At 38.0% G+C, this 22,323-nt stretch overlaps 1 protein-coding gene across 4 annotated transcripts in view; it reads left to right on the top strand.

The window, feature by feature from the left end:
- The window catches only part of tll1 (tolloid-like 1), a 351,180-nt gene that overhangs the window by 40,638 nt on the left and 288,219 nt on the right, over positions 1-22,323 (top strand). The window lies entirely within an intron of this gene.

Raw genomic sequence — 22,323 nt, forward strand, 5'->3', positions numbered from 1 at the left:
CTCTAGAGTGGCAATGGCAATGTGCTTTACACCACTCCAGCCAACATTTGACATTACACATAGTGATCTTAGGCTGGCGTGCAGATGCTTAAACATGGAAAACTATTTCATGAAGCTAGCAATGCAAAGTTCTTGTGCTGATGCTGCTTCCAGAGGCAGTTTGGGTCTCTTTTGAGTGATGTGATGCAACTGAGGATTTGAGATTTTTATGCACTGTGCACTTGGCGGACCCACTCTGTGAGATTATGTGGTCTACCACTTCTTGGCTGACCTTTTGTTGCTCCTCCACACTTCCAGTTCACAATAATAGCACTTAACAGTTTACCAGGGCAGATCTAGCAGAGCAGAAATCTCAAATGCAGACTTGTGGTCAGGGTGGCATCCTATGACAGTGCCATGTTTAAAGTCCCTGAGTTGTTCAACACGACCAGTTCTACTGAAAAATTGGAAATTATATGGCTACGCACCTGGTAACAATGTGGAGGAGTGTCCACATACTTTTGGCCATATAGAGTATAATATGAAAATCAAAAATAAGCTTGAGCAAAACAAAAGTCATACAATTAATCCCATATATCACAGAAACCGTGCTAAACCCTAACATTGCCACCCTAACCCACAACAGAGAACTTATTATTAATAAAAATGAGGCTCACTGTGCTATACAACCTCTTATCTTACCTCTTGTCTTTTCTTTTCTTCATTATGTAAAGCACTTTGAGCTACTTTTTGTATGAAAATGTGCTCTATAAATAAATGTTGTTATGAATTCAAACTTTAACTTTAACTTTCACAGGCAGGAGTTTCTCTGGTATATTTTAGAATAACATTAATGAAAACTTGCTAAACTTGAACAAGCTCTACACAGTTTCACGTAAGGAAAAATGGATGTTTGTAAATTCAGATAGTACAAAATATAATTTTCCCTTGGAGTTATAGATGTGTTTGAATTCTTCCAGTTAAGCAGAATTAGTCAACATACAGTGAAGAAAGTAATGGTCAGTTTATCATCACATTGTCTAAATTTGTCTGAAATGACGTCAAAGATGGGTGTAAGAGGACACGTGCTAAATGATCACACATCTTATACTGATATCTGATGGTTAAGACAAAACCTTTTCCCCAAAGGACTTTAATTTTGCACAGTCCCAAAACAGGTTCAGTCTTTCCACAGACACTTTTTTAAGTACAATACAGTACAATACAATACAATACAATACAATACAATTTATTTTTGTATAGCCCAAAATCACACAAGAAGTGTCACAATGAGCTTTAACAGGCCCTGCCTCTTGACAGCCCCCAAGCCTTGACTCTCTAAGAAGACAAGGAAAAACTCCCAAAAAAACCCTTGTAGGGAAAAAAATGGAAGAAACCTTGGGAAAGACAATTCAATGAGAGACCCCTTTCCAGGTAGGTTGGGCGTGCAGTGGGTGTCAAAAAGAAGGGGGTCAATACAATACAATACACAGAACAGAACACAAGTAATCCTCAATACAGTATAACAGTGCAATACAAATATTACAAGCTGTAATAAGTGTTACTTGGTCACTGGTGTGTTTAGATTTTCTTGTGTTTGTGGATTTTTCTCCAGGTGCTTCAGTTTTACTCTAACATCCCCCCAGAGACCACCTGGTTACTTTGATGATTCCAAATTGGACCTGTAGGTCTGCATGTGAAGGGGTCATGCCATAGACTGGTGTCCTGACAAGGTTGTTTGGTGGTAGAATAGGCTCTCACCCACCACACCACTAAACTGGATTAAGCCAGTTCAAGAATGTTACTTTATTAATGAAGATAACAACAACTTGATATAAATACTAGGGGGTTCTCCCCCTGCTCGCTTCGTTCTCCAACCCCCCCGACCTGCACTACACGCCAGCCACTTCACATCTCTGTTGCTCATGTTGTGAAGAGGAGGGCTGAACGTACCCCAAGGAGATGCAGTCGCTCCTCCTAAACCCCCTCTTAAATGGTGATACAATGGGAAACAAATACAGTTTTTGTTTTTACCTCCTCTTCGCTCAATCAGCTGCTGGCTTCCTGCTGCTGTCATGCCACGTGATCTGCATCTCGAGTGTTGCTTTGAACATTTAAAAGCCTGTACAGCAGCTGTCCTACTCTTTGTCTTTTATTTCCAGCCCCGGCATGGTTAAATCTCTTGGCACAAAGTCTCATCTCGCGGGACGTGACTTCTTGATATTTTTTAGTTTATAATTTAATAACGGAATAAGAATCTGAAAATCTAACTGTTCTTTAAATAACACAGGGTGCATACTCACACCTGATTGTCATCCCATTGATTGAAAACACCTGACTCGAATTTCACCTTCAAACTAACTGCTAATCCTAGAGGTTCACATACTTTTGCCACTCACAAATATGTAATATTCGATAATTTTCCTTAATAAATAAATGACCAAGTATAATATTTTTGTCTCATTTGTTTAACTGGTTTCTCTTTATCTACTTTTAGGACTTGAGTAAAAATCTGCTGATGTTTTAGGTCATATTTATGCAGAAATATAGAAAATTCTAAAGGGTTCACAAACTTTCAAGCACAACTGTAGGTTTTAAAATAAGCCTGATTTAAAACGTGACATAAAAACGTCACATAAAATCGTTGCACTTTTAGGCTTAGGGTTTTACATATAGAGAGAGTAGATTGGCATTCAAGCTCCTAAAACACTGAGACTGTTATAGAACTCTGTATTTCTATTTCTTCCAGGTCCTGTAAAGCTTTTGCCTCTTTCCTGGTGGGTAGATATAGTTGACGAGCCTCCTCCATTCTTGTCTGTTTTACACCCACAGATCCCCCTTCACATAATCCATCCCCTTTCTCTTTCGTTGTCCTGATGTCCTCCATCCTAATACCTCCATATCCATCATTCTTCTCCTCACATTATTTGTCTCTCTTTTTATTACATTTTTGCCTGTTTTCCTGTATTTTTTAAGAGATTCCCTCACCTATAACCATACCCCTCTACTATAGGAGCAAATTAAAAATCATTTAAAGTTGATTTAAAATTGCTATCAGTAAGCCGAGGCACCAACACATGAATAGTAGAATAATTTCACCACATTATCAATGAATGTCTACTAGAAAGAAATGGTAAAAGTTACACACCATCCTCAAACGTTCTTGTTCTTTCTGCCATTTTCTCAAAAAGTGTGACTCAGCGTGCACTTAAGAAAAATCCGTAATGGATATTAGTAGCACTTCATTGTTTCCTCTTGGTTTTGCTGTATCAGATAATCTGCTTTTATTCTTTATTTCCTCAGTATTTGTCCTATTGCATGTGCACTCTCCACACCACAGAAAGCACATAATGGCAGGCGTTAATTTGCATTGTGAACTCAGTGACCACATGCAGGTGGCCGGTGATGCTGGTTTATTTGTATAAGACCCAGCGCACTGCTATTCATGTATTTTGATCCTTATCAGGTATAAAATTTCTTGTGCTGATGTCTGATTAGTATAAATATAGGATAAATAGTAGAAAAGTAATATGAGAATCAACAATGGAATGAAAAAAGTTGGTTGAATTTATTCATCTTAACTAACCAGGAAAGAATTCAACTTTCTAAAACAGTCAATTTGCGCTATCCCATCATCATCATCATTATTATTATTATTATTATTATTATTTATCTGACAACTTTTTTTAGCCAATCTCTCATTACGCAATTTCTAGTCCTAGGGTATGTCAGACTTTGCCAATTTCTGTTGCTTATCTCGTTGCTACAGCACATTAGTTTCCACAACTGAAATTCCTGGACATGTTCGTTTATGTGACTGTGTGATGGCTTTCCAGCTTAGTCATTGTTGTCCCCTTTCCTGACAGCCAATAGTGTGCTGCCTGACGGAGCTGGTGCTGTACAAGGGGTTGTTAACAGGTATGGAGAGATCAGTCGTAATTGCTGCCTTTTTTCTGTCAAGAAAACCTGAGTCATGAGACAGATGAGTTTCTCTTCTATTGGTGAAGCCCAGAACTCCTTCATTCCTTATTCCTTGTCACTGCTGTAAATGCACTTTACTTCCGGATGAGCATTCATGAACACAAAGCTTCCCCTGTGACTAAAGAAAAAATCAAACCTGTCCGGTATGCAACATTGGGTTTGTCAGACTACATGACCGTCCTTCACAAGTACGCACAACTGACTGCCTCTGATGTGCTAGAATTAGGTAAATGAAGGCTATGACTGAAAGTCACATAATTTGGACAGCTTGGAAGATCATGTTTAAACCATTTATAGATCTTTTATTCACAGCTAGAGCACAGGAGATAGATAGATAGATAGATAGATAGATAGATAGATAGATAGATAGATAGATAGATAGATAGATAGATAGATAGATAGATAGATAGATAGATAGATAGATAGATAGATAGATAGATAGATAGATAGATAGATAGATAGACACTATGGTCTGAACACACACCTGAATGACTATAAAGAAAAAAGTGTGCAAGTGTTTTGCTGTTGATATAAAGGATCACCAGTTTGTTGAAACACTTCTGCTAAATCATTTGTTGGCTGAATGTCCTCAGTGTTGGTGTGTCACAGAGAGGATGTGTAGCATTGTTCATAGTGGCACTCAGTTTTGTTTTAATTCTCTCCTCCTCTGTGACCTCCAGGGAGTCCAGAGTGTGTCCCATAACCGAGCCTGCACTTTTAATTAGCTTGTTGATTCAGTGGGCCTCTCTTGAAGTGATCTCCTCAGCCCAGCACACCACATTGTAGAAAACTGCACTGGCCACCACCAAGTTATAGAAGATGTGAAGGATGTCATTACCCACATTAAAGGAACGCAGTCTTCTAAGGAAGAAGAGCCTGCTCTTCTCTTTCTTCTATAGTTCCTCTGTTTTCTGAGACCAGTCCAAGGTGTCATTGATGTGGACCCTCAAGTTCTTGTAGGAGTGCACCACCTCTCCATCCACTTCTTGAATAGTGACTGGACACAGAGGCTCAAAGTCAATAACCAGTTCAATGGTTCTGCTGATGTTAAGTTGCCGACAATTCTCTTTACATCAAGAAACAAAGTTCTCCCCCTGACTCCTCTCTTCTCTCTCATCCTCCATAAGTGCAGAATCATCTGAGAATTCCCTCAGGTGACATGACCTGGTGTGGTATTTATAGTTTGAGGTGTGCAGAGTAAAGAGATAAGGAGACAGGACCCTTCCTTGTGGTGCTCCAGTGTTGCTCACATCCGTATCAGAGACACGGTCCTTGAATCTCACAAACTGTGGTCTGCCCGACAGGTGATCCATTATCTAGGGCACCATAGGCTCATCCACTAACATATTCACCTTTGAGTTTACCCCTTAACATGGATGGCTGAATGGTATTGAAATCACTGGAGAGATCAAAAACATAATCCTCACAGTGCTGTCAGTTTAGTCGATTGAGGTGGCAGCCTCAGGGTCTAAAGTCTAGTGCCTTAGGTCCTGTGCCTCTTGTTTGATGTCTGTCTGGGGTGCTGTGAATTATGAAATTACTTGTCTGCCTTGAAAATGAATGGGGGTATCCTTTGGGTATTCTGGCTTCCTTTACCAGTATAAAGGTACAGTATATGAGTCAGTGAGTCTGCCCCGTGATGGACCAACATGTCATCTAGTGCTGCTTTCTGCCTTGATATCGATGTTGCTGGCACAGTCTCAGGCTCCCTATAGCCACGTATTCCCAGAACTGGTGTGGTAAATTTGGTGGATTGTTTTAAAACACATTCTGAGTAGATATTTTTAATATCTGTGTGACAAATGTCCCAGCTCTAAAACTTTTTGTATGAAGTACAATGAATCGGAAGTGTTATATCTTAAAGCAACCAAGACAATGGGGGCCCATGGGTTGGTCAGTTTCAATCCATTAACCACTCTTCTCTGTAATGTTTTATGGCTTTTAGGGATCACCGCCGAGACTATAATGATGTGTTGATATCCCCCACTAATCCTGTTCTTCTCGTCTTCAAAAGCTTTTACAGATAGACACTTGGCAATGTCAAATGCACAGTTAGACACGAACAAAGGAGAGTGTGTTTTCAGGTGCTTAGCCAACAGGGCGTTTGATTGCTCTGCATTCTAATCGACGAGGTAATTGACCAATAAAATGTCTGACGCTTTTAGAAGTGGCCCCAGGCCCTTTGATAAGGTGACAGCAGTAGCATCTTGAATCTGAATTTCAAATGATGTACCAAAATGGGAGAAGGCCATGTTTCAAATAAGTGCACAGCAAAGATTTATTGATTTGCCTTAAACTCTCATTGAATTTCTAATGTATTTTAAAAATAGCTAATTTTCGCTGTTGCTAACCTTTTAAAACGTAGTTACTCTAAATTTAAAAATTGTTATAGACCATACAGGCATGTGTTTCAAAGTTTATTTTTCAATGGACATGAAAGACGTATTGACTGTATATTTTAACTGGCTCTCCTCAAACTTTACTGATCGCAAGCCTTAAAATGCTTAACCACTTTGTTTTCGTCACTCAGATGTCTTTGTAAAGATCTGCTGTTTGGGCTTTTATGTTTTGTATTAACCTTGAGATCCTTTTCTTTGTCATTGTGAAAAAGAAAAGATGCATTTATTAAACCAGATGCTTGAGTTGCAGCATAAAATAATGTTTTCTTTTCATCCAATTTCTGTCAAGCCAGCATATAAAATATTCTAAAGGAATAGTTCTGAAGCTGATCCTGAAAATCAATATGGTAAGATACTTAACCTGAAGTGAAGGGACCTAACCCTAACACTAATCTTACCACTGTTCCAACACAAGAAAGTACATTGAGATGAGCTGAGCTGCTTTTACATGCTTAGAGTCACATACTATAAATAATGGATTTCTTACTCTAAGGGCAGAAGGGAATGCAAAGATAAGATATATTTTAGAGATCTGCCAAAGAAAAGATGGGTAAGATGCAGGTAGCTATTAAATACCTCATTTCACTCTGCCCCTTATCTGTATTGTTAGGTTTCATGAAAAGCACCACCAAATCAGCAAACTGATGAAAAACATCTGTGGCCTCTTATCTGTGTCCTGCACGTTCTTGTCATTTATTTCAACTCCAAGTTATACCATTCTCTTTCCTCACAACAGAGACCTACTGTATGTATTGCATTTGTTATTGCAACAGATGGCACCTCACAAATATTAACAGTGCTTTTACGTATCCCGTACCAAGTGGTATATAACATACATTTCTGCATTGCATTTATCAGTCCAAAAGATGGCAATTTATTGCTGCTTTTACATATCTCATACCAAATGGCATATAACAGAGACTTATGCATTGCAATTGTCATTCAAACAGATGGCACATCACATAAATTAACACTACTTTTACATATCCCATACAAAATGGCATATAGCAGAGACATAGGCATTACATTTGTCATTCCAACATATAGTGAGTGCATCGCAAACATTAACGCTGCTTTTACATATACCATACCAAATGGCATACAGCAGAGACATACACATTAAATTTGTCATTCCAACAGATAGTGGATCACAAACATTAATTCTGCTTTTGCATATCCCATACCAAATGGCATATAGCAGAGACATACACATTACATTTGTCATTCCAACAGATAGTGGATCACAAACATTAATGCTGCTTTTACAGATCCCATACCAAATAGCATATAACAGAGACCTATCCATTGCAATTGTCAATCCAACAGATGGCACCTCACAAACATTAACGCTGCTTTTACATATACCATACCAAATGGCATATAGCAGAGACATACATTTAAATTTGTCATTCCAACAGATAGTGGATCACAAACATTAATGCTGCTTTTACAGATCCCATACCAAATGGCATATAACAGACACCTATACATTGCATTTGTCAATCCAACACATGGTGCATCACAAACATTAACACTGCTTTTGCATATACCATACCAAATAGCATATAGCAGTGTATTACATTTGTTATTCCAACAGCTAGCGCATCACAAACATTTGTAGGAAAGCAGTTTATTACGACACGCCTTACAAAATATATTCCAGTAGATGGTGAACTACAATCGTTAACACTGTGGTCTGCATTCATTACTTAGATTTCATTCCATCTTAGATGTAAATCTTTCTTGTACAAATACAAGTGGATCTCATTCGCACAAGATACTTTTACATGCTCACGGAAAATAATATTTTTTTTTTTGCTCATGTCTATTTAGGAGCTCCAAACAAAATTACCACATAAAACTAAGAAAATAATGTATGCTACAGGAAATTATAACTGCAGTCTCATGGCTGTTTTATTTGCTAAATCATCAGTGATACCTGAGAATTCTAAACGTTCAAGCAGTTCTTTCTTTATATCTAGTAATTCTAGATCAGCCAGCTTCTCTTGAGTTCCTGACAATCTTAAGTATGTTTTTATTAGTCTCAGTTCTTAACAACTCCGTCTAACTTTACAAATGTTAACATTGCCTTTTGTAATTTCTCTTTTTCCTTATCTTAACTCTTCTGCTTGCAATAAAATGCAACAGACTGAGGTTTGGTTTTCCAATTTGATGTCTTTCTAAACATAAACGTTTTATTTCTGCACACTAAACTTTAAATTCTGTATACAGGCACAAATTAAAAACACATATCTTTTCTTGTTAGTAAGAAAGTTCCATGAATTTCAAACAACTTGAATTCTAATAACATGTACGACTTAAACAAGTGTTTTTAGCATTTGGGTGAATTGATTAGCTTGGTCAGTTGTACTTTAGAGCATTAACGAAAAGTTCACAACTTTGATTCATTCATTGTCTTGTGAAATTAAGCGTCAGGGTACTGCAGTAGTCATGACTGCCGATTGAGCTACAGTAGTAATTATTTTTTACAATGAAAATGTTTAGAAAATGGTTAGCATGAGTTTTGATTGTTGGATTAGTTTAACTTCCATTCCATTACACAATTGAGATAACGGTGCTAGTTTATTTTTTTGATCTGATAATTCCTGAGAGGAAACTGTCTTTTCACATGACCTTTGGGGGTCAGAGCACAGGATCAGCCATTGTACAGGTCCCCAGAGCAATTTTCAGCTTAAGGGCCTTAATCAAGGGCCCAACAGAGTAGGATCCTTTCTGGTAGTAATGGGATTTGAAGCAGCAACCTTCCAGATACCAGTGTATACCCTTAGCCAAGGAGCCACCCCTACACCCCTTCTTTAGCATCAATTGCGTGCAAATAAAAGATTTCTAATTATTGATTGAAAATTTGCAGGTTTGCTCCTTTATTAACAACTAGCAAAATACCCGCGCTTCGCAGCGGCGAAGTACTGCTTTAAAATTTTAAATAATAAACTGAGGGAAATTATACCAATAATTATTTGTTAAGGATCTCTTTGTATACAATGTTGTCAGTTCGCCCCTCCGGTTTTAATATGACCAAGTTGTGCGCTGAGCTTACTCTTGAGCATGCAACGTATACTTGGCCATGTGAAAAGCAAATCAAGAACAGCAAGACCGCGCCAGCTCGGAGCGAAATGAAGTGAATGGGAGGGGAGATGATCACGTGACTCCAACACCCGCCTTAACTCTCCATCCCTCCACAAACACACAAACACAGTCTCTCGGATCCCAACTCTCCTTTATATATATAGATAAATAGCAAAATACCCGCGCTTCGCAGCGGAGAAGTAGTGTGTTAAAGAGGTTATGAAAAAGTAAAGGAAACATTTTAAAAATAACGTAACATGATTGTCAATGTAATTGTGTTGTCATTGTTATAAGTGTTGCGGTCATATATATATATATATATATATATATATATATATATATATGACAGCAACATTCATCATTCATAACAATGACAACACAATTACATTGACAATCATGTTACGTTATTTTTAAAATGTTTCCTTTACTTTTTCATAACCTCTTTAACACACTACTTCTCCGCTGCGAAGCGCGGGTATTTTGCTAGTATATATATATATATATATATATATATATATATATATATATATATATACTGTATATATATACACACATACACATATATTATATATATATATATATATATATATATATATATACACATATATATGTATACACACACACATATATATATATATATATATATATATATATATATATATATATATATATATATATATATATATATATATATATATATATATACATATACACACATACATGCAGTTTCAATGACATAGAAATCAATATAAACAACATTAACATCATTATCATATGAGAATATGAAGTAATATATAAGAATCACATTTCATATAAATATAAATTATTAAACAGTAAAATCTTCTTCTGTAATTTGCTACCGTGGCTATTGGTTTGTCTGTCCAGGATTTTAAATCACCTGTAGCTCGCAAACTGTTTCAGCTATTGACTTGAAATCTGGTACACATACGTCACGTCTACTATCCGCTTTATGGGTGATGATTGTATTACTCTTTTTATCTTTATTTTATTTTATTGTAGAATCAACTCCTATCTGCGCACACCAGGGCGGCCGTGGGCGGATGCGTATGGTGTATTCACTCCATGGTATCGTGCATTGCGCTGTCAATGGTATTTTGATAAAAGAATTTGAACAACATATAAGAAGCGTATAAATTATTAAACAGTAAAACATTAACATTTAAGAAGTAAAGTTACATTAAGTACTACTGCAGTGCCTTCGGGTATACCTCATTTTTTGTTTGCCCATTACATGCTTAAATGTATACATTTTTTGGTGCACCTACCCGAGAACACGCGACATATAACCGAGCGTGGGAGAAGCATGGATTTTAAACACGCGTTGAGTTCATCTGCTGGTCTCCCTCATGAAATAACTGGTAATGTTTGACTAAAATCTACAGCGAGTAAAACGACATTACCTCCTATTGTTTTTTTTACGATGTCTGAGATCTTGCTTTTTTCGGTTCAAGGCTTCATAAGCTCTTTTATGTTGTATGGTGTACTTATCCCAACCCATCATCTTTGAATGTTGCAAGACTTTCGCCTTGTATGTAGATCGGGGTAATTACATTCATTGCATTCCTAGTCTGAATCACAATCTGATTGTATGGGTGGTTACCTGGCACTGTAGGGTTGCCACCCGTCCTTTAAAATATGGAATCGTCCCGTATTTGAGAATGAAATTGCGCGTCCCGTTTTGAATCAATACGGGATGGGACTTGTCCCGTATTTTTTTTTATCATTTTTTTTAAAGCAGCGTCTCATGCAAATCATCCCACACGCATTTTATGAAGATGCCTCCTTTCCTACTTTTGATTGGGTAATACTTGATGTCATCGTTAGTTTGATTGGTCTTTTTAACTGTCCAGTGAGGAGGGCGGGTCTTTTAAGTAGAGTCTGCAAACTGTTGGCACTGGGATGTGGCACCCGCTGCAGTATGCGTCCCTTATTTTTTTGTATTAAAAGTGGTAACCCTACCTGGCAGGTAACACTTATGTTTGGTCATGAAGTCGTCTAAAATCCGCCACGTGCCCTCTTTTAATTGTGAGAAGCAGATATATATAGCCAAATTCTCGCGCTTCGTTGCGGCGAAGTACTGCTTTTAATTTTTTAAGAAGAAAATAAAACCTTTTTAAACGGATCGAAAATATACCAATAACAATTTGTTAAGGATCTGTTTTTTTGTGAACCTCGCTTTTCACAGCTGTCCCGCTACGGCGTGTGTTTCGTTTATTTGACAGTATGTAGATCGTGGTAATTAAATTCATGGCATTCGTTTTCTGAATCACAATCTGACTGTATGGATGGTTACCTGCCAGGTTACGCTTGTGGTTGGTCAGGAAGTCGCCTTACATCCGCCATGTGCCCTCTTTCTGTTCCCAGAAGCTGATCATAGAATGGTTTTAATAGTTTACTTTCAAATAATGCAAAGAGTATGTGACACGTGTTTCTCCTTAATTCTGGGCTCATCAGGCATACACACTCACTGCATCCCCTCTCGAGAATCGAATATTGTCAGCGCCAGAGTTGAAGCCCCTAACGTTGCGGTCAGCAAGTGGGCTAACATCCGCCATGTGCCGTCTTTCAGTTGCGAGAAGCAGATCATAGAATGGTTGAAACTGTTGCCCCTAACGTTGCGCTACGGCGTGTGGTTCGTTTATACCTCGTGTCTTCTCAGTAAACTTTTATCTCGCGAATATGTTATTGCAATCCGCAGCGGGAGCGTTTCTATAAACTTAATTTAAACTTACGTTTTACACCGTGCTTTGTTTCCCTTATGAACATGCTTGTATGCTTCACTCGCTCCCTTCTCAATTGTTTAATGAATTTTTTGTTCTTCGCTGTTTGCGGCTCCTCCTTCATTTGTCCCTACTGCATTCACAGTCTTTTCACGTTATTGCAATCCGCAGCGGGAGCGTTTCTATAAACTTAATTTAAACTTACGTTTTACACCGTGCTTTGTTTCCCTTATGAACATGCTTGTATGCTTCACTCGCTCCCTTCTCAATTGTTTAATGAATTTTTTGTTCTTCGCTATTTGCGGCTCCTCCTTCATTTGTCCCTACTGCGTTCACAGTCTTTTCACGTGATTACGTGGGAGGCGTGATGACGTGACACTCAACTCCTTCTCCCACGGCCATCGAGCTGCCGTCCATTACAGTATATTGTGAAAAAAGAGGTTCCAGTTATGACCGTTACGCTTTGAATTTCGAAATGAAACCTGCCTAACTTTTGTAAATAAGCTGTAAGGAATGAGCCTGCCAAATTTCAGCCTTCCACCTACACGGGAAGTTGGAGAATTAGTGATGAGTGAGTCAGTCAGTCAGTGAGTGAGTGAATCAGTCAGTGAGGGCTTTGCCTTTTATTATTATAGATCACTCTACTAAAAAAAAATATTGAATGATATTTGAATTTTTAGTTTTTAAAACATGCACCAGGCAAACCCTTATATCCTAAATCCTAAAGATTTGCCCACCTGTGTGCATGTATAATGCCCACCAGAGTCAGAACTGACCATAACCCAGTTCAGCATACAGTGAAGAACAATACTACAGCATAAACTAAAGAGTATGAGCATTAGGAAAGTGGACATTGTTCAGCTGTTAGTTAGTATGGGCTTGAGGAGCAGGAACAGAGATTGGTAGCCCAAGTGTTCTCGTTCAAAATGTGACAGATCATTTTTTTGGATAACTGGATCAGAGAGGAAAGTGAAGTCAAAAGACAAGGCACAGTCATAACCGCACCATCATCGACTTTAGAATACTTAGGATATGTCAAAAACCCTAATGCCAAAGAAAATGTTCGGTAACCCAAAAGAGCTTGAATTACACAGTATAGACATTAATGGTGTTTTTATCCACTCCTTGGATTGTTCTAAAGCACAGATCTTTATATGATCATGTCAATGACATTATGTGTTGCGCATCCCCAGGGATTTTTGGGTAATTTGTAACAGTTACGATCAACATGACTTCGGCAAAATGACGGCGCCCATGAACAAAACAAAATCTGAACAATTTACAGCTTTTTTTTCAAATGCACATTAGAAAGAAACTAAGGCTAGAATTTGATTTCATGCGTTTGAAAACCCCAGAATTGATATATAGATTGTGAAAATCAGTCCTGGATTTCTCCCAGAAAAATGCTAACTAACTCAAACCATAACACCAAGGAGGCCAGGTCAGGCAGCAGTATCCATTGTTGACAACTCTAGCATTATTCTTTGGCATGATGTGATGCATCGAGGGGTATAACGATGAAAGCCATGTCAACATGTGCTTCAGCTGGAGCATTCCTGGAGTCAAAAGTCATTGGCTTGAATTTTGATTTTCCACGGAGGGAAGGAAGCATTGCTTTATTAAGCTATGGCTTATATGTAACCTTGCTTCACATTCTGTCCTTCAGAATCAATTTCATATGAAGTAGCCAGTGTTTCAATGGATACTGTAAGGCAGCTAACAGAAAGTAGAAGAAAACTACTGTCTTTGTCAGTGCTGATGGGGACATGTCTTTGATATTCAGAAGTTGGCTTCCGTTTAATAACATTTTGGCCAGGATTACCAACAAATCAGGCAACCTAGAGGGCCTCTCCATCAGAATAAACCTCTTTCTGCATCCAGATCCAAGTTACATAAGTTGCCATAAGCCAAGTACTCTAGAAACTGCCAAGGAACCCATACAGACTTGGCATTAAGCTCTGGAGGAAAAACACAAATGAAACAAAAACAAACACGAATGACAATGCAAGATGTGAGACATCCTCATGTTAATTTGGAACCTTCTTAAGGTCAGTGTTCTGTGCAATGGCAAGATGTGCCAAGCAGTTTATGGAAAAGTTAGGATGGCTGCAGTAAATAAAGAGAGAAGAACTGCCATAACTCAGGCACATGTCGGAATGACAGTTCCAAGTCAATACAAGACATGCATTGAGCAAGAAGTCCTTCCTACCCTCTTTGCTCTCTGTAGCCTTACAAAAGCAAACACGTCCGTAATTGTATTTGTACATTGTACAGTTTTTAAACCTAACAGGAGTGTCTCAACAGCTACCATTTCATGTATCGCTGTATATAAGTGGTTAATGATATTTCATTTTGGTTGAAATGAAGCTCCCATGGTGAGTTGGAACCTAATCAAATCCAAATAAATCCTCTTCCTGCTGCCATCTGGGTACATTTATGAAAATATGTGTTTGGTCAAAAAAGATTTGAATGTTGCCAATTTATTTTAATGTTTTTAAAGCTTTAGACAGTAGTCTGTAAGAGTTACAGGATCACATTAACTAACCATCTGTGTGTCATAGGCAGGACTCAAATTAATAAAGTTATTAGAGATCGTTTTGGTTCCCAGTCTAATGTATTTACTAATTTTGAGAGCCAAATATTATACATTTACTTTTTGGCCTCTCTGGGAGTCACTCAGTGTTTTTGATGGGCCAAGCAGGGCTCCAGATTAAAACTGTCAGAAGAAGCCAGTGGATCCTTAACTGCAAAATTCAGGGGAAAACCAGCGACAAATTCACAAATCTGGAACAAATTAACAAACTGTGTCAGTTTTTAATATTACTTTATTATTAGACAACTTTATTATTAGTTAACCAAACGAGCTAGATGGACAGAATGGTCTCCTTTCCTTGGCCTCACTTACTATTATCTCATTTAAATGTGTCAGTACTTAACAAACTTGAATCTCCCAAACTTAAAAACTGTAAATTTTCATCTAGTGAAAGAACATTCATAGAATATAGGCCGAAGCTGCCTGGGATTATTTGTAGAATAGGTAAATGAAACAAAGTGAAGGTTTACATTTATTTAAATGGTGACCTTGTTGTTATTGCTAGCTGTCTCTTATGTCATCCACATTTCTTCAACAACAACATTAATTTATATGGCACATTTTCATACAGTAGTGTAGCTCAAAGTGCATAACAAAATGACAAAAAGATTAGGCACAATATTAAACAATAAGTAAGAACAAAACAAGGTAAGGTCAAATGGCCGGGAGGACAGGAAAAACAAAAAATATTCCAGTTAGGCTAGAGAAAAAACAAAATCTGCAGGGGTTCCAAGGCCAAAAGACTGCCCAGCTCCCACTGTGCATTCTACCTAACATACCGTATATACTCACGGATAAGTTCTCCCACTGATAAGTCGGGACTTGATTTTACCGTATAGTTTCTGGTATTTTATAATGTCGGTCATATAAGTCGAATGCGGAAAACTCACACTATTGGTCCAAAGATTATAATACGCTAACTCCCACCTGAGAGAGTAACCACGGAGCACACGGCCTTTTTTTGTTTCTATGTATTGTGACCACACTGTAATACCCGAACCATTCCGAAGCGACGTTTGCACTGATTTGTGTTTTTCGTATCTCACACCCACATTCACCTTTATCATAAGAGCATCCCTTATCTGTGATGGAGCGTTTGATCAGAAGAAACTATGAAGCTGGTTTTAAATTTAAAGTCGTTGAAGTGGGGAAAGAAATTGGTAACTGCGCTGCTGCAACAAAATTCGATGCGTATGAGAAACTGATGCGAGATTGGAGGAAGCAAGAAGATAAAAAAATAAGTGTTGCATTTTTGAACGGGCGTATAAATCGGGGTCTGATTTTATGATTGATTTTTCGGGTTTCAAGACCCGACTTACAGTATACGTGAGTTTATACAGTAAATGTTCTTAATTCATTCCTCTTTGTTTTCATGCTTCACCTGATAGAATTCTGATGACGTTGGTCTCGTGGACAGATGAGACACCCACCTTCATTCCATCATCTCATGGGGCTGCATGGTGCTTTGATGAAGTGGTGGTGGTGGTGGTGGTGGAGCAGATCGCCACCAAAAAAACACTGGAAAAGGCAGCAGAGAATTGTAGGGACTAGTACAGATTACAGATCCCTGAAGAATGTGATAATTCTATGCCCATATAGTCTATCACGAATACTACTGAAATGTAGCCATGAAAAAGACATTTTAAAAGAATTGGGTTTTAGGAGTTTTTTAAAAATATTCCACAGTATGAGCCTCAGCGAATTTCTATCAGTAAACCATTTCAGATTTTAGGTGCTTAACAGCAAAGGGCTGCCTCACCACTTCTTTTAACTTTAGCACTTGGAATTATAAGCGACCTCCATTTGAAGATATAAGATTACGACTTGAGGTGTAGGGAGACAGGCATTCCACAATATAGGACGTAGCAAGATTATTTAAGGCTTTATAAACCATTAGCAGTTTTTTAAAGTCAATTGTGAACGACCCAAGTAACAAATGTAATGACACCGAAACTGGTGAGATGTGCTCAGGTTTTCTTTTTCTAGTTAAGGTTCTGGCTGCTGCATTCTGCACTAATTGCAACCGATTGATGTCTTTTCTTAGGTGGTCCTGTAAGGAGTCTATTACAGTGATCTAGTCGACTGAAAACAAAATCGTGAAATAATTTTTCAGCCTCTGGTAAAGTTATATGAGTTCTAACATTTGCTGTATTCCTTATGGGAAAAAAATACAGTCCTTGTATTCTGGTTGATATGTGATATAAGGTTTAGGTCAGAGTCAATGATTACCCCTAAATTCTTTACCTCCTTCTTTATCTTTAAACCTAAATTTATTTCTAATGCCTTCACTATATCCATGCTTGCCAATCACTAAGATTTCAGTTTTTTCCTTATTTTGTTTGAGAAATTCACCTCTCATCCATTCAGAAATATAAGTAAGACATTGGATCAGACAGCCAAGAGTGTTGGAGTCATCAGGGGTTGTTGGATAAATAAAGCTGCGTGTCATCTTCATAGCTGCGGTAGCTCATCTTGAGATAATCTGACCTAATGGTAGCATGTATTGTAGATTGAAAAGAGCAGCAGACCCAGAATAGATACTTGTGGTAAGCCATATACAATAACATGGATCTCCAAAGTACAATCACCACAATTAACAAAGAATTTTCTACCTGTTAAGTAAGACTAAAACCAATTTAAGACACTACCAGTAAGGCCCACCCATTGTCTAAGGCGATTTATAAGAATACTGTGGTCTATTGTGTCAAATGCTGCACTCACGTCTAAGAGAACAGGAGCAAATATACTGCCTCTGTATACATTAACCTCACAAATCATTTACTGCTTTAACCAAAGCAGTTTCTGTATGATAGTTTGTTCTAAAGTCTGACTGAAACTTGTCAAGAATAGAATACATCTCTATCAATGTCTCTGATCTCATGGGTCGAGAATTTGCTCTTTTTTGGTTCTGATTGGATTCTAGAATTGCCATAAAACCTTACTAGAATGAAATCATAAATGCTGTCATATCTGGCTCATCCTGTCAGTTCAAGGTGGATAATTCATAGTGCTTAAATTACACTGGTCAACAAGAATTTTGCTACTGGGATTCTTTCACCTGTACTTAAACAAATTTCACTTGCTGACTCCAAATCTGAAAACCGTTTTCGTCCAGCACGTCCCATTTTTTAGTCATGATGTTCCAGATCTTGGACAACTAGGGTGATTGGACAGTAAAGATGATGCGTTTCAGCATTTAAGAAATAAGTTTGGTCTCGAGAAAAGTGAAATTAAGGAAGGTGTTTTTGTTGGCCCTGAAATCCGTGAACTGATGCTTGACGATGAGTTCAAAAGGAAACTGAAGTCCACTGAATCAGCACCCTCATTCGTGCAGGTTGTCCAGAATTTTCTTGACGGTCACAGAGCAGAGAATCATACTGAGCTTGTGGAGAATACTCTGAAAGCGTATCAGCTTACGGGAGTTAGAATGTTTCTGAAGATGCATTTTTTACATTCTCATCTCGACTTTTTTCCACCAAATCTAAGCGATGTCAGAGATGAGCATGGGGAAAGATTTCATCAAGATATAAAGGTGATGGAAAACTGATATCGGGGAAAATTCACTCCGAGCATGATGGGTCACTACTGTTGGTTCTTGCAAAGAGAGACGGATGTGCAGTACAAGCGCAAAAGCAAGTGCCTCCAACATTTTTGGCCATGCTGACCTCACTTTTATATTGAGGTAAATTGACATAAATATGCTTTAATGTGTCTCTGGTATCATCTTCTGGTTTGTTTTCAGAATAAACACATCAAAACAATTTTGGTGGGACATAGTCCAAACTCTACATATCATGTTGATATATTATATTAATATTCAAAAGTGTCAAAACGTCAATGATGTGTATTTCAAAAACCTGATGTGCTAGCTTAATTCCGATTTCATATATGAAATAAGTGTAAAAGACTTAACAAAGAGATGCTCTGAAGATCCCAGAAGCAAACAAAAAATATTTTTTGTAGACCAGTGTTATGAATAAAGGCTGGCAAATCAGGAGTTAAATAACAACCCTTTGATTCCTCTTTATGTTGCACTGCACGTCCACTTCCAAAGTAGTCTTTCTTGTCTGTATGGTCCTAGACAGCAATTATGCAAAATTTGGGCCAGATCGGTCAAAGGGTATTGTAATACTTGCTCTGAACCAACAGGTGGCACTGGTGTGTAAATTGCAGTATTCAGGGAAAAAAACCTACTGGGACCCCCAGGGTCAAAATTTTGGTTTACAAAGTAGTCTGTCTTTTCTGCATATTATTAGAGAGCCAGTATGCAAAATTTAGTCCAGAACGAATGAAGGGTGTAGGGTTGTATAGGGGACAGACAGGCAGACATTCTATTTTATATATAGAAGATTCAATTGTAAATTGAAGAAATACAGTGCTACCAAAGCTTAGAATAATACACAAATATATTTCAGAAATGGGGTTATTTTTTAACCTTTGTGGTAATATTTGTATGCTGTTATTAAAAGAATTTTTATAACTGGACACACAGGTGAAAGGACAACTGAATGGACAATTAAAACAAAATAGTATTTTTCCATATAGCTTTGAAAAGATTCTAGCCTACCCACTTGATAATTTTGCCTTCACTGGTTTAGTGAAACGTAAAAACACTCTTCTGTGCATAAGCCTTCCTTGAAATGACCAACTTCAATGACTGAAACAGAGCAACCTCTGTGGCGCAAGACAACTTTAATATTACAAGAACAGTATTTTTTTCTTACTTATTATGCCAATGCAATGCCAGCATCAGCCAAGGGGTTGACGTTTATCCTACAAACCTGACCCACTTCCTGAGGTTTTCTGCTCTAACATGAAAATTTAGAAAGGCAATAAAATTGTTTGAACAGAATAAAAAGACACTTTAAGGATGTCTTGCCGCTTCCTTCTAATATTCTTGAATTCAGTGCTTGTGTATAAGTGAAAAATTGAACCAGTGGCCAGTGTAGTTGCTTTAAAGCTGGAGGCACCTTGGCTCCATCACCTTGTACACAGAATGTATACACTCACCCAGTGATGGTGTTGGTGTTCTCCAGCTACCGTACTCCAGTTTCCCCCCACATTGTATAAAGGTGCAGTTTAGGTTTTTCATAGACTTCAAAATGACCTTGGACGTCTTGTTCCTGGTTCCTGTCTTGTTACTATTGCTGATGGGAATCAAAAAATGAAAATGTGAACTAGAAAGTTTAACAAACTGGGAGGGAAAAAATGAAGTGCATAGCTTATTTGTAATTTGATTTTTCCAAATGCAATATAATATGCAATGTTTCAAGACAATATATACATTATAGACACCTTTGTCTAAGCAAATACCCATTATAATTTAAATTAGGGGTGACACTCTTTGAAGCTACCTAAAAAAAGAAAAATACGCATGCCATTTCTCACTCAAGTTATCGTTGCTTAAATCCTAAACTGAAGCAAAGAGCAGCATGGTAGGATCCATATACAGTAAAACTGTCACTCAATTAACCGTCAGTCGCTGTTAACCATCAAGACCCAAAAAAAAAAAAAATACATATACCAGTGCCTACCTATTACTGTGCCACTACTGCCATGCAGTATTCTGCAAGCTCTGCACATTGGAACTACTCTCCCTTCTGCTAGCGCGTAGTGTTCTTCCCCAGCACCACGTGTCAGGCCGCATTTTGAAATCAGTGTCAGTTACGTAACCTTCAGTTTTAATAGCATTTCCTAGCTTTTCTCTTTTATTATACAGTAATTAATCTACTATATATTGTTATGGCTGATAAACGTAAGCGTGTGGTGTTTGAATTGTCACAAAAAATGAAATTATTAAACATTTACGAAATGGTGAAAGCGCTTCAAGTATTGCTTCAATTTATGGAGTAGGAAGAACAACAGTGAACGATACAAAGCATGATGCCGACAAAATTGAAAAACGTGTTGAAAATGGAAACCACTGACAGTAATGTTAATGTTCTTCTGTATTGAAATTTTCTCTTTAAATTCCGTTATATTATGTTTTGTTAATATATTGTGACGTGCAGGCAGCTTGTGATGTACTGTGCAGGAGCAGAACGGGTGGAATGAATGCTGTAAGTAATGGGACTAGTTGAAGGGCTTCTGTTCTTTAAGAGGCAGACATGCCTCTTAGGGGATGAGCACCTGGAGAAATTAGGAAGTTCTGAGTAGGGAATCAGGAGACAATAAGCAGGAGTGTTTGTGGTACTGAAAAAGACAGAATGTGAGTGGCAGGAGATAAACTGATTGGTAGGGAAAGTTTTCTTTTATTGTTTAGCTCCTGTGAAAAGATTAGACTCGACACACTTAAAAAGGTTTGGGGCAGCCACCCGTATATTATCCCTGGCTGCAGTGGCTTGATTTTGGACAAGAAGTGTCTTGTTTGGAGTTCAGATGCGAACTGATGAGAGTTTGTAAAGATGGCGGTTTTAAGAAGTCAGACCAGAAGTGAACTTCTTTTGATGTCATTCGAGGAACCGGAACCGGAACCGGAAGTGACATCATCTTAGGCACCGGGACCGGAAGTGATGTCCTCCTAGGCACCGGAATGGAAGTGACGTCTTCAGTGCTGAGTCAGACGGGTTTTCCCGTGGCTGGTCTGTAGAGATAACAGGAGAAGATTTAGTGCACCCTTCCGCCCCCTGGCCTGGCGTGGAATTACCTTCACTTCGTCCACACATCATCCTCCTACTCATACGTGCATGACACTCCATAACTCAGATATCAGAGTATAAGACAGGGCTTGAAGACTCCAAGTCAAATGTAGAAAACTCCAGTACCTCTGAGTTGTGTTTCCTTATTATGCTGGTGGTTTCAATATTATATGAATTCATTCATTTTGTTAATACTTTATTATATTTTGTTTTGTAAATAAATATGACTATTCGCTAATCTACAGTATATCATTTTTAAAGTAGCTGCTCTGTTATCCATCTTTTCTCTTATCTGTCACAGCCTTAATCCTGACCTCTGACGGATAATTGAGGTTTTTACTGTACTCCATATACTGTCATAGATGGAGATGGCAGGTTTTTAAATGGGAAGGGACCAGAAAATGAGACATGCTCAGAATAAACAGGCAAATGGAAGAAACTAGATAGTCAAAATGCAAGTAAAAATGTTAGATTTTAATACACAACGGTAGGTCTGAAACTTGAAAGTACCCCTTAAATGAAAGACTTAGGAGTCACAGTGGACTTGTCACTATCAACTTTCAGACAGTGTTCAGAAGACATTAAGAAGACAAATGGTACGTTAGATTATAAATCATGATGTGTAGAGTACAAGTCAAAGGAGGTTAAGTTTAAGCATTTAAACGCACTGGTGAGTTCTTGTCTGAAGTTCTCTGTGCAGTTTTGGCCTCTGGGCTACAATAAAACACAGCAGTGCTAGAAAAAGTCCAGATAAGAGCAACAAAGCTGATTCCAGGAGTGCTGTGGATGAGTTATGAAAACAGATTGATGGGAGTTCAGTTTAACTACATGGAGAATAAGAGGAGATATGATTGAAGATTTTAGAATTATGAAGTAAATTAGTCCAGTGGATCGAGACTGTGACT

The sequence above is a fragment of the Erpetoichthys calabaricus genome, chromosome 7, assembly GCF_900747795.2.
Source record: "Erpetoichthys calabaricus chromosome 7, fErpCal1.3, whole genome shotgun sequence".
Lineage (NCBI taxonomy): Eukaryota > Metazoa > Chordata > Cladistia > Polypteriformes > Polypteridae > Erpetoichthys > Erpetoichthys calabaricus.